The sequence below is a fragment of the Pongo pygmaeus genome, chromosome 4 (genome assembly GCF_028885625.2).
Source record: "Pongo pygmaeus isolate AG05252 chromosome 4, NHGRI_mPonPyg2-v2.0_pri, whole genome shotgun sequence".
NCBI classification, from domain to species: Eukaryota; Metazoa; Chordata; class Mammalia; order Primates; family Hominidae; genus Pongo; species Pongo pygmaeus.
The window spans coordinates 176,716,021-176,739,430 of NC_072377.2; the positions used below are offsets into that span (position 1 = coordinate 176,716,021).

The window sequence follows — 23,410 nt, forward strand, 5'->3', positions numbered from 1 at the left end:
ATGTATACGCTCTTCTCTGACCTAATTCCCTCCTTAAACTTTGAAGTCAGCTAGGAAATACCCTAAAGTCACATAATAATAGAGATCCTCAATTCCATTCCATGAGGCTATCTCATTCCACAAAACAGGCATTTATGTAGCACTCATTATATACTGGGAGAATGTATCAGCTATTGTTCTTAATGAGACTATCTCATTCCACCAAACAGGCATTTATTTAGCACTTACTGTGTACCCCATAACTGCAGACACTGGGAGAGTATATCAGCTATTGTTCTTACAACAAACCATCCTTACAACAAACCATCCTTACACTCAATGGCTTAAAACAATAAGTATTTATTATTACTCTTGAGTTCTGCTGGTCTTGGCTCATTCACGCCTCTGCAGTCAGCTGTGTGCCATCCAGGTGGCTCTGCTGATCCTGGCTGGGGTGGCTCACACACTTGGGGGTTGGTTGGCTGTAGGATGGTCTGCAATCACCAAAATCTAGAGGAGGAAAATCCTACATTCCAGGGAGATGTCAAGGCTTCGAGAAAATAATGTTGAGGGCTGCTGGGCTCTCCCACGGCATGCTCTTCCTCCTGACACCGCCCTTCGCTGGCCCTCCACCTCCCCCTCGGCTGCGAGTGTCTCCACGACAGAAGGTGAAGCTTACTTGTCCCTTGATGCTTCCAGAGATTGGATGCTCCGTTTAAGTCATTTATTTCCTCAAGGTTTTTTCTTTTGGGTTTCCAAGCAGCAGAAGTGGGGGTGGGGGAGCATCAATTGCCTAATATTTATTGTAGAGAGAAAATAACTCCCAGCAAAGCTTCTCTTTAACACCTATTTCTGAAATAAACATTCATGCAGAGCTTCATCTGGGTACCCTAAATCACACGAGGACCAAGTCTCCACAATAGCCCTACAAAAACGGAATACAGGATATGCGGAGCTATTTCTTGGGCTGCCTCTGGATGAAGGCTAAGGGGTAAAGATCGACCAACACAAGGCCAGAGTGGAATCCAATATGATGCAGCAGTCACATCCAGCTCTGTGTGGCTCTGTAAAGAGACGGAGGCTGCTGGTACAGAAAAGCAGGTGGCACTCTGCATAAGGAAGACAAAGGCTGGCCTTTGGAGGCTCAGTCTGCCAGACACTGTGCTAGATACCATGCATCCGGAATCTCCTTCACTCTCCACGACAGCTTCCTGTAGGGAGCATTTCCTCCTTTACATGAAAGAAAACAGACCAAGAGAGGCTGAGTGACTTGTCCAAGGTCCCATGCTAGCAAGTAAGCAGCCAAAGCCCGTCAGATTCATATCACTTTTTTACCCCTGGGCCACGGAGCAAAGCATTCATCTCCTCAGGGACCCCAACTGTTAGATTAAACAGAGAGCTGTGTGGATCAGGAGAATGAAAATGCAAAGCTCCTGTAATTCATAGCAATACCTGGATTTGAGAGTCTCTGCCTACTTTTTCAGATTTCAACTTAGAGAAAATGTTAACATAGTTACCAGCTCTTTCTCTTCTATAATCACTTTTACAATGATAATAATTATGGACACATTTTATTTGTTTATAACATGCTTCTTCCATTAAGGAATTTGGGGTGGTATAAAACAAAAACATGTGATGTGTGTGATACACAGAAGAACCAAAGAAAAGGAAAATGAACCAATTACAAGGTAGTGTGAATAACTTGAGATTGAGCTTTTAATCTGGTTCTGAGCTTCCAGGCAGCCAGAGCAAAAAGGAATACAAGATTAGTTCTTTGTGTTTATTTGTTTTTTGTTTTGTTTGGTGTTTTGAGACAGAGACTCTCTCTGTTCCCCAGGCTGGAGTGCAGTGGCGTCATCTCAGCCCACTGCAACCTCTACCTCCTGGATTCAAGCAATTCCCCCACCTCAGCCCCCCAAGTAGCTGGGACTACAGGTGTGCATCATCATGCCTGGCTAATTTTGGTATTTTTTTGTAGAAACAGGGTTCTCCATGTTGCCTAGGCTGGTCTTGAACTCCTGAGCTCAAGCCATCCACCTGCCTCAGCCTCCCAAAGTGCTGGGATTACAGGCATAAGCCACCACACCCAGCCCCAGGAATGTAAGATTAGTTATTCACATATTTTCAGAAGAGGAGAAGAGCATATCCTTCCCTCAGGTTTCTCCTAATACTGAATTCTGAAAGAAATTTACTTATAAAAGCACCACTGAGTGATACATGTAACAATAGCTTCAGTGATATTTTTATAATAAATACATTGTGGAATTCCATATGACTGTCCACGTATGGCATTAAAGCTCAACTCAGAAAATTAAATTCTGAGACAGAAATTCTGTCTCAGAATCATTATAGGAAACTGATATAAATGAGTTCTTTTATATACTGTCAGAAGGCAAAACCTAATTCCCTGTTTTGGTATTCAGGCACAGTATTGTGGTTCTTGTTAGATTAAATGCTCAAAATCATTGTCTTATTCCCTTATCACATAGGACCATTTCAGCTTTTCAGCTGCAAGTAATAGAAAACCCAACTCAAAGTGCTTTATCCAAAATAGAATTTTTTATTCCTGTTATTAAAAAGTCTTCAGGCATGGCTGGATCCAAGGGCTCAAGTAAACTCAAATAAGCTTGGTCTCAACAATTAGCATGAGGTGGGCTTCATTCTCAGGATTCTTATGGTTACAGAATAGTTCTTGCAGCTTTGAACCTTCTATACGATCTGCTTCAGACCCGAGGGAGAGATTCTGATCCTGCCTCAGCACCCTCAGAAGGAAAAGAATCTATCCTCCTCTCATTGTCTCAGGTTTTGTCATGGTGAGAGGAAGTAACACCTGCCTGGCTTAAGTCTCAATCTCTTAACCTGACCACACACCTTGAGAGATATCAGAAGAAGAGAAATGGACAATGAGGGGGTGTACAGCATGGCTCACAGCATGCACTTTCTGTATTCATGGGCCTACTTTCAAGAACAGAGGGTTTGATCCACAAAATTAGATCATTTTCAAAGGCCTGAGAGATGATTGATGCTTTCTAGAATTTGATTCTTTTTTTTGGGCGGGGGGAGGTGCGAACAGAGTCTTGCTCTGTCGCCCAGGCTGGAGTGCAGTGGCACAATCTCGGCTCACTGCAACCTCCACCTCCTGGGTTTAAGCAATTCTCCTGCCTCAGCCTCCTGAGTACCTGGGATTACAGGCATGCGCCACCACACCAGGCTAATTTTTGTATTTTTAGTAGAGATGGGGTTTCACCATGTTGGTCAGGCTGGTCTCGAACTCCTGACCTCGTGATCCGCCAGCCTCGGCCTCCCAAAGTTCTGGGCTTACAGGCATGAGCCACTGTGCCTGTACTCCAGAATTTGTTAAACCATGGTTTAACAGGCAGCCTTTTTCTTCCTTACAGACAACACAATAATCATCTTCTAATCAATAACATTATGTATTAATTGAAATATGATAGCACTTAGTAGTTGATAACAATGTACCATTTTGACTTTGCATTTCAACAATAACAGTTGTAGAAGAAATATGAATAGCAATAGTATTAATGATAATAGCTAATATATTCAAGCACTAACTTTGTGATAAGCACAATGCTAAACACTTTCCATACTTTGTATTTTTAGTCCTCTCAAAAACCCTGTGAGGGGCATTTTATCACCCCCATTCAAAGGTGAGGAAATTTAAAGAGCTAAAATGAACGGCTTCCACCCCCGCACACTCCTCCTTAGTACATTTTAGAACTCAAACCAAGGTCTCTAAATCTGGGACCCTGCTTTATTCCATGAGGCGGTCTATTGACAAAGTTGCTCTTTTTATTTTGTAAATATCACTTATCTTTTATTTCAGAATATGCACTATACTTCATAGTAATAAAACTTTTTTTTTTTTTTAGTTTAGTCATTTAGGCTTTCCACTGAAATCCAGGAAGCTTTTCTCATTCATCTGATTTAAGACAGTTTCAAATATCTAAATATAGTTAGTTAACTACTGCCTATAAATATGATGGAATTTTTTATGTATATTATCCATAGTACATGATATGTCATTTTTTGTTGTTCTTGCTGAAAAAAAAAACGACCATCCTACACACTGTGGGTTGATTTATTCGATTGTTGTTATTCATGGCTAGGAAAAACTTAGAATGCTCAAAATAAGCAAAAACATTTCTGCAGCTGCTACAGATGGCCTACTCCCCAAGACTAGGCTGGCCCTGAACACCAACAATCATGCAGAAGTGCCAGCCTCATATTGAAGTTATTAGCACTTTCAAGGAGCGCATGCTGCGGGTGTGTGTGTGGAAGGGTGTCTCTGTGAAAATTCTGATGACTGGTAGAGTACCCAAGCGAATCTTTGACCCTGAAGTCAGCCCCAGTCTTGGGGCCCCTCACATGCAAGAGCACCTTTTCTCATGCAACTGGAGCTGTGTGGAGCAGGGAAGGATGAGGTGTTAAGAGAGTCCTAATGAGCCATGTTACAGATGTGTAAAACAGCTGGGGGGATGATGTCACCACGCTCCACACTCACCCTGCCGCCTCTGCTACTTGCTGCCGTTATTAGAAACAGACACTGGAAGAGGGCGCCTAGAATACGCGCCCGTCCCCTTCTCAACTACTCTCTGGTCCTAATTAGGTAGGCTGGGCCCCAGCTGTGCACGTAAACTTCACCAGGTGACTCCAAACCATCTAGGCTTCTAATCCAGATGAGTCCTGCTCCAGCTTGCACTAGAGAGAGGCCATCTTCGGTGGAAGATTGATTGTACTTGTTACATTAAAAGCCTGACCTCCGGGTGGGTGGGGAGAAAAATTAAATTCTTAGGGAAAGGATCGGAAAAGGATTGCAATTAATCACAAACTCTGGACATTTTCAATTAAGAGTGCAATTCTTAACACGCCTGATGTCTGATGATGTCAGACTCTGTCATGGCTGTGAGTTTAAGACTTGTTTTCCAAAACAAACATGAGGAATCATCCTGTCTTGTGCTAACTCCAAACATACACGTTTTCTCCTTTAATCTGGAAAAGGAGCCACTGAAGTGCCTACTATGTGCCAAGTGGTTACATAGAGTGGCTCATTCAATCGTTTAACAACCCTAGGAAAGATTGTTACAGATGAAGTTGAGCTCAGAGAGAAGAAGCGACTTATCTAAAATCACACAGCAGGTAAGTGGAGTGGAATTTGAATCCAGGCCAGCCATCCTACAGATCATGTCCCTGGCTTCCCCAACCACACTCACCACCCCCACCTCCATCCTAGTTCAGTTTCTGTTACATGTTACCATACAACTGAATTTCCTTTCCTTCAGAACACTGACCACAGTTATAAGTTAGTGTAATTAGGTAAATCTTCCCCTTCTGACTGTATGCTCCATGAGGACAGAGCCCACATCTGATTTTGCTAGCCATCCGTCAGTCATCTCACCCCTTTATTCTTGAAAGCTGAGTCAAGATTTCATTCTGTTGTATACTTCTCTTTCAAGGGACTTGAGGACAATCCAATAAGGACAAATCCAATCCAAGTCTAAACCACTCATAGTGGCCCCTTTCCTTCGTCAGTATTTGACTGTCAATATGGGCACAAGGGCCAGTTCTGGCCAACGAAGTAAGATGGGAAGTGAGCTGGTGGAACTCTGGGGAAAGTTGTTCTGCTCTTAAAAACAAAAGCCTGGGAAGAGCAGGCTTTTGTCTCCTCTTCCTCTTGACATTGTCATGTCTGCATGAGACCCTTGATACTGTAGCAGTCATCTTGTGTTTACAAGAAGAGCCAGTGGAGGAGCAAATATATAGAGAAAATAAGGGAAAGAGAAAAAGAGCATGAATACTTGATGATGTGGGAGTTGTGAGAATTAAGTAATAGTCATTCATTCATCTTGCTGTTATTTATTGAGTGGCTACTAAATATCAGGCAACAGGAGTGTAACAGTGAACAAAATTAAAATGGTCCTTGACCTTATGAAGCCTCCTCTAGTGAGGAGGACAGGCATTAAATAAATAAACATATTGATATACAATTACAGGGAGTTACATTTCCAGTAGAGTAACTTGTACTATAATAACCTCCCTGCAAGTCATAATACACACTCTGGACAAAACAACAATTTGAAGGCAATTGTTACCTTTTTACCAAAAGAAGACAGGAACTGGAAGGAGGTTGACTCCATTTTTGCCTCAAATGCTTTCCAGTCTATGTATCCCAGAGTGGCTAGAACTCAAGCAAAAAGCCTCAGCTGGCTTGAGGAGTCAGAGGATGCAGTTTGGAGCTGCCAGAAGGGTAGAAAGTGAAGAAGAAATGCTGAGAAAGAGGGAGCCACAGAATGTGAAATCCTAAAAACATAAATGAAAAACTCTACTTCAAATTCTTGTTGACTCATGCACTGTGCATGTGTAAGGAAGATTTCAAGGTTCTCAGCAAAAAGCAACAGCTGGGAAGTTGGAGGAATTGAGCAGTTCAGCTGTTATTCATCACAAGAAAAACTGAGTTTGGAGTTTGAACTTAACCAAGGTAATGCCTTGCTGAAACAAAAATAATACTCTTCAAAGGAAGATAACTGAATCCAGAGGCTCTACAAGTTATTGTTCAAAACCTCCAGTATAGGCGGGGCATGGTGGTTCATGCCTGTAATTCCAGCACTTTGGGAGGCCAAGGCAGGCAGATCATGAGGTCAGGAGATCAAGACCATCCTGGCTAACACAGTGAAATGCCGTTTCTACTAAAAATAGAAAAAAATAGCCAGGCATGGTGGCAGGCGCCTGTAGTCCCAGCTACTCAGGAGACTGAGGCAGGAGAATGGCATGAACCCAGGAGGCGGAGCTTGCAGTGAGCCAAGATCGCACCACTGTACTCCAGCCTGGGTGACAGAGCAAGACTCTGTCTCAAAAAAAAAAAAAAAAACAAAAAAAACCCTGCAGTATAAAATGAAGCATTACTAGATATACTAGATATACAAAGAAATGGAAAAGTGTGAGTTGTAATCAAGAGAACAAAACAGGCAACAGAAACCAACCCCAAGACAATTCAAACAGAATTGAATTTCAAATGAGCAGAAGAGCATTTCAAAGCATGAATTAGAAATAAGTTCAAGGATTTAAAGAAAAACATTGTCATAATGATAGAATAGTTGAGGAATCTCAGCCAAGAAACTAAAACTATTTTTAAAAACCAAATAGAAATTCTAGAATTAAGAATGATAATATATAAATGAAAAATTTACTGAGTGGGTTTAACAGCAGGTTAGAGATGAAAATATAAAGAACCAGTGAACTTGAAAATAGATCATAGGCATTATCTAATCTGTAGAAAAGAGAGGGAAAAGCAGATAAAATAAACAGTGCTTCAATAGCCTGTAAAAATATATCTACCTGTGTAACACGTTTACCTAGTAATTTTGTGGAAAATGAAACAAAAAGCTCAGAAAACCCATGTAGGATAAATACAATTATACCCAGCCACATCACAGTGAAACTGCTGTGATAAATAGAAAATCTTTTTAGCAGCCAGAGGAAAATAACACTATGCAAAAGAATAACTATAAAAATGATTACTAACTTCTCACAAAAAGCAATAAAGACCAGAGACAATGGAAGGGCATCTTTATGATACTGAAAGAAAAAAAAATGGTCAACCCAGGATCTTAAGCAAAAATATCCTTCAAAAAGGAAGTAAAATAAATATTTTACAAGTAAATAAAAATGTACAGGTTTTTTTTTGCCAGTCAGCTTAAAATACAAGAAATGATAAACTAAACTTTTTCAGGATGAAAAGAAAGGACACCAGGTGGAATCCCAGATCTACAAGAATGAGTGAAGAGCACTAGAAATAATAAATATGTGAGTGTAAAAGATTATTTTTTCTGCTCTTAATTTTTTTAATGGCAGTTTAAAGAAAAAAAACCCCATATGTTGTGGGATTTACACGTGTATATGCAATATACATTATAATAATGGCACAAAGGATAGGGTTAATTAAACTATAATCTTGGAATAATGTTTCTTATGGGAATTTATACGATATTAACTCAACAGTCTCTGATAACTTAAGGATGCATAGTGTAATCCCTAGAGCAATTTCTACAAAATACAAAGAGATATAGCTAAAAATACAACAGAAAAATTAAAATGAGATTCTAAGAAGTATTTGACTAACCCAAATAATGTAGGAGAAGAAAAATAGAGGAACAAAAACAGACAAAAATATGTAGAACAAGTAAAAAAAGTAATAGGCCAAAATCCAACCATATCAATATTTGCATTAAATTTCAATAGACTAAAAAACCATTTCCATTAAAAGGTGGAATATATGAAGACCCACCTATATGCAGTCTACAAGAAAAGAATTCCTAACTGTAACCACACAGATGGCTTGAAAGAAAAATAATAGAAAAAGATATATCTGCAAACCACAAGCAAAAAAAAACTGGATTGCTATATTAATTTCAGACACCCTAGCCTTCAGGGAGAGGACAATTACCAGAAATACAGAAGGGTGTTTAGAAATGATAAAAGAGTCAATTCATCAGGAAGACATAACAATCATAAATGTGAATGAGCCTATTAACAGTGTTTCCAGATACATGAAGTAAAACTAACAGAACTAGGGGGAGAAACAGACCAATTCAAAAATCATGTTGGACATTTTAACACCTTTTTCTTAGTAAGTGATAGACAGAAATCATAAAAATATAGGAGACCTAAACAAGACTATTGACTACATTTACCTAATTGACATTTATAGAACACTACACCCAACTACTGTTGAATAACCAAATGCAGGCCCATAAAACACATGTCAGAGGATTTCAAAAGATTGTACTCTAACAGTATGTTTTATGATGACACTAGAATTAAATTAGAAATTAATAACAGTATTTAGAAAGCTTCAAATATTTGGAAATTAAGCAACACATTTATAACACATTATATTCAAAGAAGAAGTAATAAACCAAATCAAATTGTATTTTGAACTGAGTAATAGCAGAAATACAATATATCAAAATTTATTAGATTTAGCTAAGTTATCACTTATAGGGAAATGTATAGATTTAAATGCTTCTACAGAAAAGGAGAAAAGTTTAAAATCAATTATCTAAGTTTCCACCTTAAAATGTTATGGAAAGGCAGGCAAGTTAAATACAAATCACATAGAAGATAAAATAAGTACAGAGTTCAGTGAGATAGAAAACAGACAAACAATGAAGAAATTAACAAAACCAATAGTTGTTTTTTTAAACAGACTAAATAAGTTGATTAATCCTTAGCAATTCTCACCAAGAAAAAAAGAAAATACAAATTACAAATATCAGGAATAAAAGAGAGTATATAAGTACAAACTCTAAATACATCAAAATGAAAAAGGAATATTTTGAAAAATTTTATTGCAATAAATTCCACAACTGAGATGAAATTATCAAATTCCTTTTAAAAATGTCATTATAACTTTGCAGGATAAAATGGAATATTCAAATATCCCTATATACACAGAAAATTAATTATTATCAAAACCCTTCCCAAAAGGAAAACTTGAAGCACAGATAGTTTCACTGGTGAATATTAAAAATCATTTAAGGAAAAGTAATATCAATCTTTCATAAACTTTGAAGAAGTCAACATAACCTTAACACCAAAATATGACAAAAATATTACAAGAAAAGAATATTACAGACCAATCTGTCTCATAAACATAGACACAAAAATCTTTGTATAAAATATTAGCAAATTGAATTCAGTGATACATAAAGAGTACATTACGTAATAACCAACTGGGGTCTATCCCAAGAATGCAAGGTTGGTTTAACATTCCAAAGTCAATAAACATAATTAACTGTATTAACAGAATAAAGAAGGTAATTGATGAATAAAAAGCATTGGCAAAATTAAACACCCATTCATTGTAAAATCTCTCAGCAAACTAGGAAAAGAAAAGAAGTTTTTCAATCTGACGAAGGTTATCTATAGAGAGCATAAAAGTAAGATTATAGTAAATGAGGAAATATTAAATATTTTTCTTAAGATCAGGTACAGGACAAAAATGTCTCTCTCAACCCTTATATTCAACATATCAGTGAATATCTTCACCAGTGTAATAATTCAAGAAAAGAACACAAAGATAAGAAGGAAACAAGTAAAATTACTTCTGTTTAAATGTGACATCATTATTAATATAGAAGATCCTAAGAAATATATAAAATGATTCTGAGAGCTATGAGTGAATTTAGCAAGGTCATAGGATACAAAGTCAATATTTGAAAATCAATTGTATGTCTCTATATTAGCAGCAAACATTGAAAAATGAAATTTAGAAAGCCCATTTCCAACAGTATCAAAAAAGTAAATACTTAGGGATAAATTTAACAAAAGGTGTGTAAGACCTTTACACTAAAAACCAAAATATTGCTAAGAGAAATATTTTTAACTAAATAATGGATAGATATACCATGCTCATGAAATGGAAGACTTGGGATTCATAATCAGTTTTCAGTTCTTCCTGAACAAATCTACTGAGTCAATGTGATCCCAATCATAATCTCAATAGATTTTGTTCCGGTTGCATTAATTCAGTGTCTAGTGTCTTCTTGCTGTGTCCTTATATAGCGGAGAGGACAAATTAGCTCTCTGGGGTCTCCTTTATAAGGGCACTAGTCCCAATTATGAGAGACCTAATCACTTCCCAAAGGTCCCATCTCCTGATAGCATCACCTTGAGGGTTAGGATTTCAACATATGAATGGTTGGGAGGAATAAACATTCTGACCACAACAAATGGCAAAAGGATAGACAATTCCATGGAAAAGAACTGAGAGTTCAGAAATAGAACTACATGTATACGATCAACAGGTTGTTGTGTTTTTGTTTTTTAACAAAGGTTCTAAAGACTGGAGAAAAGAAAGTATTTTTTTAACAAGTGCTGCAACAACTAGTTATCTATATTAGAAAAAAAATGACCCCTATTTCCCACCACACACAAGACTAAGAAAATATTTGCAAAAACAAATCTGACAACTGATTAGTATCCAGAATATACAAAGAACTTCTATAACTCCATAACAAAAATATTTTAATTACTTTATTGCCAAAAGACTCAAAGACATTTCACAAAGATAAACAAATGACCTTTGAACATAGAGAAAACTACTCAATATTATTAGTCATCCAGAGAAAAGCAAATTAAAACAATGAGATATTAATACCACTACATGGCCACTAGCACGGCTAAACTTCAAAATACTGACAACCTTAAATGTAGGCTAGGATGTGAAGCAATAGGAATTCTCACACATTGTTGGTAGGAATACAGAATGGTACAACTACTTTAGAAAATGATTTGCCTGTTTCTTATAAACAAATATATGTCAATTATACTTCAGTAAGGCTACTACAAAAAACATGAAAAAAGTTAAATATATATCCACCCTATAATCCAGCAATTCTACTTCTAGGTATTTATCCAAGAAAATGAATATATATGTTCACAACAACACTTACACATGAATCCTCATAGCAGCTTTCATCATTATAGCCCCAAACTGGCAATAACCCAAATATCCTTCAACAGGAGAATAAATAAACAAAGTATGGTATATTTATAAAATAGAGTACTGCTTAGCACAAAAAAGGAACAAACTAACGACACATGCAACAACATAAATTCCTCTCACGAGGAATGTTATAGTGAAGAAACTTGGTAGGCAGCACTTTAACCAAGTGAGCAGAAGTAACATCACGACATCACCAACATTGGGACAAATGAACCCCATGTGCTTCCCAGTTTGAGGCCTTGAAAAATACACATCACTTTGGTGGTATTCTTGCCAAGAAATGCATAATATGAATATAATTATTAGGAACCATGAGATAAATTCAAATTTAGAGCCATTCTGCAAAGTAACTGGCCTTGTATTTCAAAAGGGTTATAATCATGGAAGACAAGGAAGGACAGAGGGCCTATTCTATATTAAAGAAGGCTGAAAGACATGACAATAAATGCAATCCTGGTCCTGAATGGGCTGCTGGACTAGGAAAAAATGGCTATTAACAACTAGATTGTTGGGTCAACTGATGAGATTTTAATGTAGGCTGTGGATTAGATGACAGAATTATACTCATGTTAATTTTCCTGAGTTTGATCATTGCATTGTTGTTATATCAGAGCACACTTTTTTTCTTAGACAAGCAAGACACACTGAAATATTTAGGGACAGTGGCATAATATATATATGCAGAAAGAGAGGAGAATGAATGAATAAATAAATGAATGACAAAGCAAAGGGGCTATATGTAAACAATTGCTGAATCATGGTAAAGAATATTCAAGGATTCTTTTTTTATTTTTGATTTACTTATTTATTTTATTATACTTTAAGTTCTAGAGTACATGTGCACAACGTGCAGGTTTGATACATAGGTATACATGTGCCATGTTGGTTTCCTACACCCATCAACTCGTCATTTACATTAGGTATTTCTCCTAATGCTATCCCTCCCCCAGCCCCACACCCCCCACCCTGTGTCCAAGTGTTCACATTGTTCAATACCCACCCATGAGTGAGAACACGCAGTGTTTGGTTTTCTGTCCTTGTGTTAGTTTGCTGAGAATGATGGTTTCCAGCTTCATCCATGTCACTGCAAAGGACATGAACTCATCTATTCAAGGATTCTTTATATTGTTCTTGTGCCTTTTCAATAAGTTTGAAATTATACCAGACTTAAAAGTTGGCCAGGCGCAGTGGCTCACACCTATAATCCCAGCACTTTGGGAGGCTGAGGCGGGCAGATCACTTGAGCCCAGGTGTTTGAGACCAGCCTGGGCAACATGATGAAGCCACATCTCTACAAAAAATACAAAACACTAGCAGGGCATGGTGGTGCACGCCTTTAGTCCCAGCTACTTGGGTGTCTGAGACAGGAGTATCACTTAAGCCCAGGAGGTCGAGGCTGCAGTGAGCCAAGATCACACTACTGCACTCCAGCCTGGGTGACAGAGTGAGATACTGTCTCCAGAAAAAAATAAAAATAAAAGTAAAAAAGAATCCAATTACACATTTTGATACGTGCAATGAAGAGATAATGCATGTAAGGTACTTAGCCCAGGGTAAGCACCTAATAGCAGCTATTGTTCTTGTAGATCGAAGAAATGGGAAGGAGCTGTGTACCCACTCAGACAAAAGGTAACTCAGCTAGCTTTTTGCCCAGCTCTCTCCTTATAGATGAGATAGATGAGGCCAAGAGATGGGGAGCTCCTGATGAGTGGCAAAGTTCTGTTTTTTGTTTATTTTCTACTCTATATCAGGAATATCCACAGTGTCCAGTGAAATGTGAGCTGTATGATAATTTACATTAATAATAATGAGGAGATATTTTTAAATAGGCTTTAGCAGTTATATAACGCAATGCAAAAATCCAAGTATATTGGCTTTATTTCTGCAGTGATATACAGTGATAGGCCCAGAACTAGTGATGGTTTAATCCTCAAAACGTTGAGTCCACACTCATGTAATCAACATGTCTGCCACTTTCCTGGCAATATTGACCAAGGCTGCAGTGAGCTGTGACTGTACAACTACACTCCAGCCTGGGCAACAGAGCGAGACGTTGTCCCCAAAAAGGTGGCAATTGGTCAGGACCCTGGTCAAGACCCATTAGGTAGAAAGTGACAGAAAACACAACCTAGAATGGGCTAAGCTAAAATGTGTATAATTAAATAGTCCAGACTCAGATGGTTTCGTGCATGGCTTGACTCAGCACCTTAGACCCTGGGAGCTGGTCTTCCTGTCTCTATGTTCCACTCTGGCCTCCTGAGTTTGCAAGATGGCAAAACGGCTGCTGCAACTATGAACTTCCCTCATCTAAGGCCCCAACTCAGAAGGAAAGGGTAAATGCCTACCAGAGTGGCTTAAATAACAGCCTTAGGGTAGTCTGTGATTGGCCCAGTTCGGTTTTCTTTGAAGCCCATTCCTCAACCAATTAATCTGATTAGGAACATAACACACAGTGGGTGTCTTGTGCCAAAGTTAAATACTCTATTCTTGGGGCTGCTGTATCTCTTCTGACCCTTCCCCAACTCCATGTACACACACCTCCAAACCTCAGATAGCACCTGAACCAAACAGAACTAATCCACAGGCCTGCTGAGAGCCAATCAGATTCCCTGTCTGTGATAGAACAATTACACAAGTAATTATTACCCCAAGTTCTCATGCCTCCCAGTAGCCATGCCCTTTGTAATGTGACTTTGTAGCTTCTCTCATCAAGAGGTGAAGCCTGTTTCCCCCGCCCTTGAATCTGGATTGGCCTTGTAACTTACTTTGGACAAGAGAATACAGCAGAAGGAATGGTGTTATAGTTCTCAGACTAAGGCCCAAGACCTGAGTCCTTCCACCTTCTCACTTGCTTGCATCTCTGCTTCTGTATGAGGACATAAGCAAGCTAGCCTGTTGGAGGATAAGCCACATAGAGCAGCGCCAAGTCAGCCCATTTGTCTGAGGTGAGGTCCAGACATACGAGAGCACCTATCCAAGACTTACAAAGCCACCCAGCTAACCCAAAGCTGACCACAGATACATAAGCGAGTCCTACCAAGCTCAGGTCAACGCAGCTGAACCACTTAGCAACCCTTAGACTAGTGTGCAAAAATCAATGTTTATTGTTGTATGACACTGAGGTGTTAATGATTGTTACACAGCTTTAGTGTGGCAACAGATAACTGATACACTGTCCCCACCGAAAGCATCAGAGAGCCCCAGAGCCAGCAGCCTTGGTGGATGGTGCTGAACTTGTAGAGTCATATGGAGATGAGGCAGGAGGTGGTGCCAAAATCTTGGTGGAGGCCAAACTTGTGGAGACACAGAAACCACAGGCCGGACACAGTAGTTCACATCTGTAATCCCAGCACTGTGGGAGGCCGAGACAGGTGGATCACCTGAGGTCAGGACTTCGAGAGCAGCCTGGCCAACATGGTGAAACCCCATCTCTACTAAAAATACAAAAAATTAGCTGGGCATGGTGGCGAGCACTCGTAATCCCAGCTACTTGGGAGGCTGAGGCAGGAAAATTGTTTGAACCCAGGAGGCGGAGGTTGCAGTGAGCCAAGGTCACACCATTGAACTCCAGCCTGGGCAACAAGAGTGAAACTCCATCTCAAAAAAAAGAAAAAAAAAAAGAAAGAAAAAGGAAAAAGATAAAAGATAAAGAAACCACAAAGAGGCAGGGAGGCTGGCCTCCCAGAGAGAGCAGAGATGGCACCACAAAGGGAGAAATGCAAAGACAAGCTGTCAGCCTGCTTTCTAGTTCCCACAGGTTGAGCTTTACTCTCTGTGCTTTCTTTTGATGAGAATCCCCTTTTTAATCCTCAGTTAGTCACCCTTTTATATGAGCAATTTTAAATGGGTTTCTGTTCCTTAAAGCCATTCTTTATTACTATGGGGTAGATAGAGCTCAATGTTTGCCACCCTATTAAAAATAATGAATTTCACATATACATGTGAGCCCAAACACTACCCAGAGCGTGACCACATGGTGAGAAACATCAGGATATAGTTCTAGGATCTATGCTCACCTCCACCAGCAAGGCCACTGGGGCTTCTAGTAGGCACTATTTTCATTTCACCCCAGCAGGTCTTCTTGAAACTCAGCCACACGGATAATTCAGGTGTCTGATCATCAGACCCATCTCCAGGTCTGTACAGCAAAGGCAGCCACTGAAACCTTCCCCAAGAAGTCTGAGATTTGGTCCTGAAAGCAGACCCATTTCCACAGAAAGGCTGTGGGTCCTTCCAAACCTGCGATTGCAAAGTGGTCAGGGTAGCTGGGCAATGAAATATGAACTCAGCTTCCAGTTGCTGAATGCATGCATTCAGTCTGAATATGGATTTCTGCAATTCGGTTGACAAAAGAGTGTGTGATAGAGTTTCTTTTTCCTGCACTCTCAACTACAGATTTACTCAGATGTCTTTTCACATCATTAAGAAAGTACAAAGCTGGGCATGGTGGCTCACACTTGTAATGCCAGCATTTTGAGAGGCCAAAGCGGGAGGATTGCTTGAGCCTAGGAGTTCGAGGCCAGTCTGGGCAACATGGTGAAAACCCAACTCTACAAAATAAAAAACAGAAAATTAGCTGGGCATGGTGGCACGCCTATAGTCCCAGCTACTTGGGAGGCAGAGGCGGGAGGATCACTTGAGCCCAGGAGATCAGGGCCGCAGTGAGCTGTGATCACACCACTGCATTCCAGCCTGGATGACAGAGTGAGACCCTGTCTCGGAAAAAGAGAATAGAAAAAAAATAAAGTATAGTTATGAGAAGTCACTGGAGAGGCGGTTGGGGCATGAAGGCTGGGGGATTGTTCAATAGGTCAGGCCTCTTGGAGGTTCTAAAATCTCAAAATTCTTGGATTTGAGGAATTCCAAAATATCCCCCAGAAAGCTGCATAAAAGTAAATGGGTTCTTCATATGCAGCTCAAACTTCTCTCAAATATCCCCAAACTGACAATAGAAAGGCACAAATATGAAAGAACTCACCATTTCCATGGATTTCCTCTGCCCTCACATCTTGCAATGAATCTCATTTGTGGAATTCACAGCACAGACCTTTCTGATACTTGAAGGATGAAAGGAGAATCTGGTGGCCTCATTTTCTGACTCAAGGAAAGGGTTAAAACCATTTTTTCTTTTCCCTGCAGGTGCCCCCTCTGGGGCAAATGAACTCAGCTTTTCCATGTTTAGACCAAAGGCCTCAAATTCCTTCCTGGCAGGTGTTCATGTATGTGAGCAAATTAGATTTTGAAAGTCTTTTTTGCCACAAGTCTCAGGCCAGCAATGTAGGCTGTATGTTGGAAGTCCCAGGCTAGCCAGCGCCACCTCTCCGAGGCACCGCAAGCTGGAGCAGATGAAAAAGGCAAGTAAGAAAACATGGAATTCAGAAACAGAAAAGCCTGGCTTCAAATTCCAGCATTGCCACTCTGCAGCTGGGCAACTTTTGACACATCACCCAGGTCCCTGAGCCTCAGTGTCCTCATTTGGAAAACAGGGATAATAACGCTTTCCTCACCGGGGTGTTTGAGGATCTGACAAGATGTCACATGTCAAGTGTCTGGCTCTGACTTAGTATTTAATAAGTGGTTGTGTGTTATGCTGGGTTCTTGATTGCAAGCCATGTGGCAATCAAGTGGAATTTATTGGAAGGCTATCAGGGGCTCATAGAATTGGCAAAGAAGAGTGATGAAGTCTGGAAAATGGACAGAAACCAAGGGCTTGCCAGAGAGTTAAGCAACAGGGGCCTTAGCAAGGTCACGAGAATGGGTGGCCAGCACGCCACCGCTGCCGCTGGCCTGGAGAGCCTCCAGCCGCTCCTCCCGGCCCCAAATCACTCACTCAAGGGTCCAAGTCCTGGAGGGAACATGTGGCTACCCTAGCCTGGATTATGTGCACAGCGTTTGGTTGCAGCTGGAGAAGACAGGGGCAGAACTGGGTGTTTGTGCTTCTGTGTAGGGGGCAAGTTCATCACCCACTATGCCGTGACGGCACACAATGGAGGGTGGGTCTCCATAGGGAATGGAAGTGCTGCTGGCCACTGAATAGTCCCAAGCCCACAAATGCTCACCACAAATGTTACTATTTAAATCCAGAAGAGAAGGCAGATGCTTCTTGATAAAACCAGGGCAGAGTTACGTGCTGTGGAGGAAAAGGGTGGGCTTGAGTTTCTGGCAAGCTCCATATGTAAGGGTTAAAATCACCTGAGGTGAGGGACTCTAAGAGGCGCAGTGCTCAAACCTCCACTTGTAGTGACTGTGTGACCTTGAGCAAGTGATTTCAGCTCTCTGAGCTTCCTAGCTCTGAAGGCCCAGTTAGATGATACACCTAGAACACGCCTGGAACGAGAGCGGGTACATGGCAAACACTAAGGAAGAACTAGCTACGGTGATTGCAGTGTCTTCTGTTTAGAGAAGAGGACTGGCTTCTCCTGCACCTGAGGCCTGGGGGGTAAAGCAGAGGAGCAGAAGCAATAAACATGGGTAAGTGAGACTGATGTGTCTGGGGAAGTAAACAGCTTTCTCAGAGAGGCTCAGCCCCCTGTCAAGGGAGCTGAGTCCAAGCTCCTCTGGGGCTTCCAGCAATAACACACTGTTATGAGCAACTCCACGAGCCTGGAGCATGAATTTCTCACCTAACATAAAGATGTCTCTGAACCTAAAATACTCCCCCAAATCACACTCAGTTCTGTCCTCGGAGGTTTTCCAGGGACATTGAGCAACTTACCTATTTTGCAGCTCGGAGCTTCCCCATCCCACCCACTCGTGACTCTGCTGAAATGTCAGAGGAATCTCCTGCCCAGCTTCATGTAACCCAAGAGTTGCCAAGGGCAGCCACCCTACGGAAAGAGATTCTGGTTCAGAGAAAACATTCTAGACAGAGCCGACATACATGTCTCTTTCTTTTTTCTGGAAGATGATTTTCCACAGTGAGCCACAAGATCCTTTTTCTAAATGAGAAAATAACAGCTTGCATATAGCAATTGAGAGTCATCTACCCCTTATTAACTCGCAGCATTAATTAATTACCTATTCTACATGGCTCACTACCTTACACACCCTTTGAGGGATGATGGGGAAACACCAAACAAACATAGGATTTGGTTGTCACTCATTTTCTCTGGGGTTCCAGGTTTCCCACCTTCACTGATTCCTAACAACATAACACAGTGTTACCTTATCACATCCTCATCACATCCTCCTAGAAACCCTTGATTGGCTTTCCATTACCTTCAGGGGCCTCTTAGCACCACGTACAAAGTCTTCCAGGCCTGGCGCCTGCCCGCTTCTCCAGTCTTTCTTCTTTCCCCATCCCTCACGTCTTCTACTCTCCAGCCATTCACTCATTCACTTTCCATTCATTCATTCCTCAAATGCGTATTGGGCAGCCACTGCAAGTCAGATGCTGTGTTAGCTGCTAGAAACACAGTGCACAGTGGGGGGACAAGACAAACAAGAGCCTTTCTCTTAAGAAGCTTACATGCCGGGGAATGTAAATAACAATGAGAGAAGGAAAGAAATGAGAGCATTTCTTTCTTTCTGTGAAAAGTGTTGCTAGGAAAATGCCACAGGGCGATGTGATTGAGAGTGAATGGAAGAGGCCGTGTCCACAGGGCGATGCGATTGAGAGTGAACGGAAGAGGCCGTGTCCACAGGGCGATGCGATTGAGAGTGAACGGAAGAGGCCGTGTCCACAGGGCGATGCGATTGAGAGTGAACGGAAGAGGCCGTGTCCACAGGGCGATGCGATTGAGAGTGAACGGAAGAGGCCGTGTCCACAGGGCGATGCGATTGAGAGTGAACGGAAGAGGCCGTGTCCACAGGGCGATGCGATTGAGAGTGAACGGAAGAGGCCGTGTCCACAGGGCGATGCGATTGAGAGTGAATGGAAGAGGCCGTGTCCACAGGGCGATGCGACTGAGAGTGAATGGAAGAGGCCGTGTCCACAGGGCGATGCGACTGAGAGTGAATGGAAGAGGCCGTGTCCACAGGGCGATGCGATTGAGAGTGAATGGAAGAGGCCGTGTCCACAGGGCGATGCGATTGAGAGTGAATGGAAGAGGCCGTGTCCACAGGGCGATGCGATTGAGAGTGAATGGAAGAGGCCGTGTCCACAGGGCGATGCGATTGAGAGTGAATGGAAGAGGCCGTGTCCACAGGGCGATGCGATTGAGAGTGAATGGAAGAGGCCGTGTCCACAGGGCGATGCGATTGAGAGTGAATGGAAGAGGCCGTGTCCACAGGGCGATGCGATTGAGAGTGAATGGAAGAGGCCGTGTCCACAGGGCGATGCGATTGAGAGTGAATGGAAGAGGCCGTGTCCACAGGGCGATGCGATTGAGAGTGAATGGAAGAGGCCGTGTGCCTTTAATTGGGTGGCCAGGGAAGTAAGGCATGAGTTGAGAACCAGCCACTCTAAATTTTTTGCAGTTCCATGATCGTCCCAGGTTTGTTTAGTCTATCCTCTGTGCACGTGCACACGCCACTGCCTCCTCCAAAATGCCCACTCCACCCCAGCCCCCCAATCCCTCATCTACTTGTAATCCTGGCTCAGTTTCGTCTCCACAGGGAAGCCATTCCCAGTCTGCCAAGGGCTGACTTGGACACCCCTTCTCAGTGCTCCCCAGATTCCCTGAGCCTTAGTGCCCACTTCATACCTACTCCATCCCTATGACGCCCACCATCAAGAGAGCAGGACCCAGAAGTCACCCTTGCTTCATGGCTAGTATCTGGGAAGCAGAGAAATGCTAAAGCAGGATTGGAGGGCACCCAGTTGGGGTCTGAGCTTGGTGGACATCAACAATTTTTCCAGCAATTTTTGTTTGATTAAATCCCAAAGGACATTTTTTCCTCCAACTCTTCTTCCTTTAGCGTTTAAGCCATATGGTTCTGATTCATTTATACTTAACTAATTACATTGGTTTGGTCAGAGCTATTTGATGTCCGTGAGTCTTCTGAGCCTTTTCATACAATTTTCTAACTCTTTTTACTATGAAACCCAAAGTGGTCTTTTGCCAGCTGTAAACAGCGCCAGAAGGTTACTGTTTGGTCTCAGTTTGATCACTAGGCTCAGGCCCTGTGGTTACAAGGCCTCTGAATTTGGCAAAATGTGTTTTTTGACTCCCAGTGAAATTCTAAGAAGGTTCTCAGAAAAATAATGAGATGAGAACACATAAATAAGACACGCAGCTCTGGAGCGAGGCCTCTCCCTTTAGAGAAGCCCCCGTTGGGGTCATGGCTTCCGCCCACCTTCCCCATCCTCCCAACAGCAACTGGCAGTTGGGTCACTCAATGAAGTCCTGAGGCATTTCACTTCGTGATCCCACCCTGTCTCTAGGATCTTAGAAAGTGGCATTTGTGTAAACAGGTAGGATTTTATGGAGATGCCAGTGTTCCGGCCAAGTTGGCCGCAAAGCAGCTCTGTTTTTGTTATAGGAGATGGAAGCACCTGAAACCAGCAGAGGGCCCACAGTGTTTCAGGCCCTTTTCAAGGATAAGGGTGTACAAAGATGAAGAAACACAGTCCTTGCCTCCAGGGGTTTAGAGTCTAGTGTTCCTATAATGTGTAATAGCAATACCTGTTACTGACCACTTACAATATACCAGGCTCTACACTAAGTGTTTCCAGAATATTATTTCAGCCGATGTTTGTGATAACTTCAGAGGTTGGTACTTGTCTTAGTCCATTTTCTGTTGCTTATAATAGAATATCTGAAACTGGGCAATCTATAAAGAAAAGGAATCTATTTCTTACAGTTATGGAGGCTGCGAAGTCCCAGGTAGAGGGGCCACATCTGGTGAGGGCCTTCTTGCAGGTGGGGACTCTCTGCAGAGTCCCAAGGCAGCTCAGGGCATCACAAGGCGAGGGGGCTGAGCTTGGAAGCTTAGGTCTCTCCTCCTCCTATAAAGCCACAGTCCCACTCCCATGATAACCCATTAATCCATTTATGAGGGCACAGCCCTCATGACCCAATGGCCTCTTAAAGGCCCCACCTGTCAATACTGCCATATTGGGGATTAAATTTCAATATGAGTTTTGGAGGGGACACACATTCCATCCCATAGCAATACTCGTAATATCTCCCACTGGCCCATGAGGAAAGTGGGTCTCCAAGAGTTCAAGTGACACAAGTGCTAAGCAGGAGAATTGGGAATGGAACCCAAGTCAGCCTAATCCCAAAGACCCGCAATGCATGGAACATGAATAGATGCTTACAGAGGCTCACGGATTCTGAAAAGGTGCACGCCAAGAATCAGACCAAAGATCATCAATGCAAAGGTCAAAGAACAAGACATGAGACAGGGGGTAGAGGGAGCAGTAGACAGAGACATGAACTAACATCATTGAAGACCAGGCCCAATAACCCAGCAAGGTCGGCACTATTTATATCCTCATGTTTGTAGATGAGGAAACTGGGGGTCAGACTGGTGAGGTCCCTTGCCCAGGGCCTGACGGCCAGAAAAGAGGAACACAAGAGCTTGGACCCTGTTCTCTCTGGATCCAAGGTTCTCTCCAACATATGCTCACAAGTGTGATCTGTCTTCCCCACGGGGTTAAAGATAAAATCACAACCTCCCCCATTCAGCTAAAAATCTCCATAAAGCATAACAGTTCAGATGAAATCAAGAGAAGGCCTATTTAAGGCAAGTGACATAAATGCTAAACAGGGTAAGGAACTCTGCCCAAGAAGGGCTGAAGTAATGGAAACGGGATTCAGAATGATGAACAATGCAAAACATTTATGAGATGCAATACTCCCAAACAGTCTATGTGCAAAGTCCTCAACAAAAGAATGAGGGGGGGGCCAGGCATGGTGGCTCATGTCTGTAATCCCAGCACTTTGGGAGGCCAAGGCGGGTAGATCACTTGAGGTCAGGAGTTCGAGATCAGCCTGGCCAACATGGTGAAACCCCGTCTCTATTTAGAATACAAAAATTAGTCAGGCATGGTGGCAGGCACCTGTAATCCCAGCTACCCAGGAGGCTGAGGCAGGAGAATTGCTTGAACCCAGGAGGTGGAGGCTACAGTGAGCTGAGATTGTGCCACTGCACTCCAGCCTGGGCGACAGAGCAAGACTCCATCACACACACACACACACACACACACACACACAAGAATGAGGAGAGAGCAGACAATAGCCAAACCTGGGTGTAAGCTGAGAGAATAGAAAAGTGAAACCATGAGTCCAAAATGTACCTAGGTTGGTCAAGGGAGAAGAGAGTTTGCTGATGGGTGACAATTTCCTGTTTCTTTTCTAAAGAAAAAGAAGAAAGGAAATCTTTACAGACGTCTACCAAGACGCAGCTGTTTTCAAACAGGTTTATCTTATTTAGCCATTTTCTTATTTAATCTTTACAGGGCCTTTCAAAAAGTTGGCTCAATTGTCATCTACATTTTACAGAGGATAAAAAAAGGCTCAGAGACATAACATGACTTTCCCAAGGCCACAGGCCTTGAAAGTACAAATTGGATCATCCTTATCGACACCTTCCTGTGGCATTCAGAATAAAACATCAATGTCAGACCAGGACTTATGTGTGATACAAGTCCTGCTAACATCTCTGACCACATCTTTTTTTTTTTTTTTTTTTTTTTTTGAGACAGAGTCTCCCTCTGTTGCCCAGGTTGGAGTGCAATGGTGTGATCTCGGTTCACTGCAACCTCCACCTCCCAGGTTCAAGCAATTCTCCTGCCTCAGCCTCCCAAGTACCTGGGATTACAGGCACCCACCACCACACCTGGCTAATTTTTTGTATTTTTAGTAGAGACGGGGTTTCCCCATGTTGGCCAGTCTGGTCTTGAACTCTCGACCTTAGATGATTCGCCTGCCTCGGCCTCCCAAAGTGCTGGGATTACAGGTGTGAGCCACTGCACCTGGCCATCTCTGACTACATCTTAAAACTCTCTCTCTCACACCC

The 23,410-nt window shown here is 42.0% G+C and overlaps 1 long non-coding RNA gene across 1 annotated transcript; it reads right to left on the reverse strand.

Moving 5' to 3' along the window:
* Positions 1-325: 325 nt before the first annotated feature.
* On the reverse strand, positions 326-17,416 carry LOC134739568 (uncharacterized). Its single transcript, XR_010126344.1, has 3 exons — positions 17,334-17,416; positions 16,482-16,839; positions 326-1,209 (listed from the first exon to the last, which is right to left on the reverse strand). It is a non-coding gene; the product is annotated as an uncharacterized LOC134739568 (long non-coding RNA).
* Between the last annotated feature and the right edge of the window lie 5,994 nt (positions 17,417-23,410).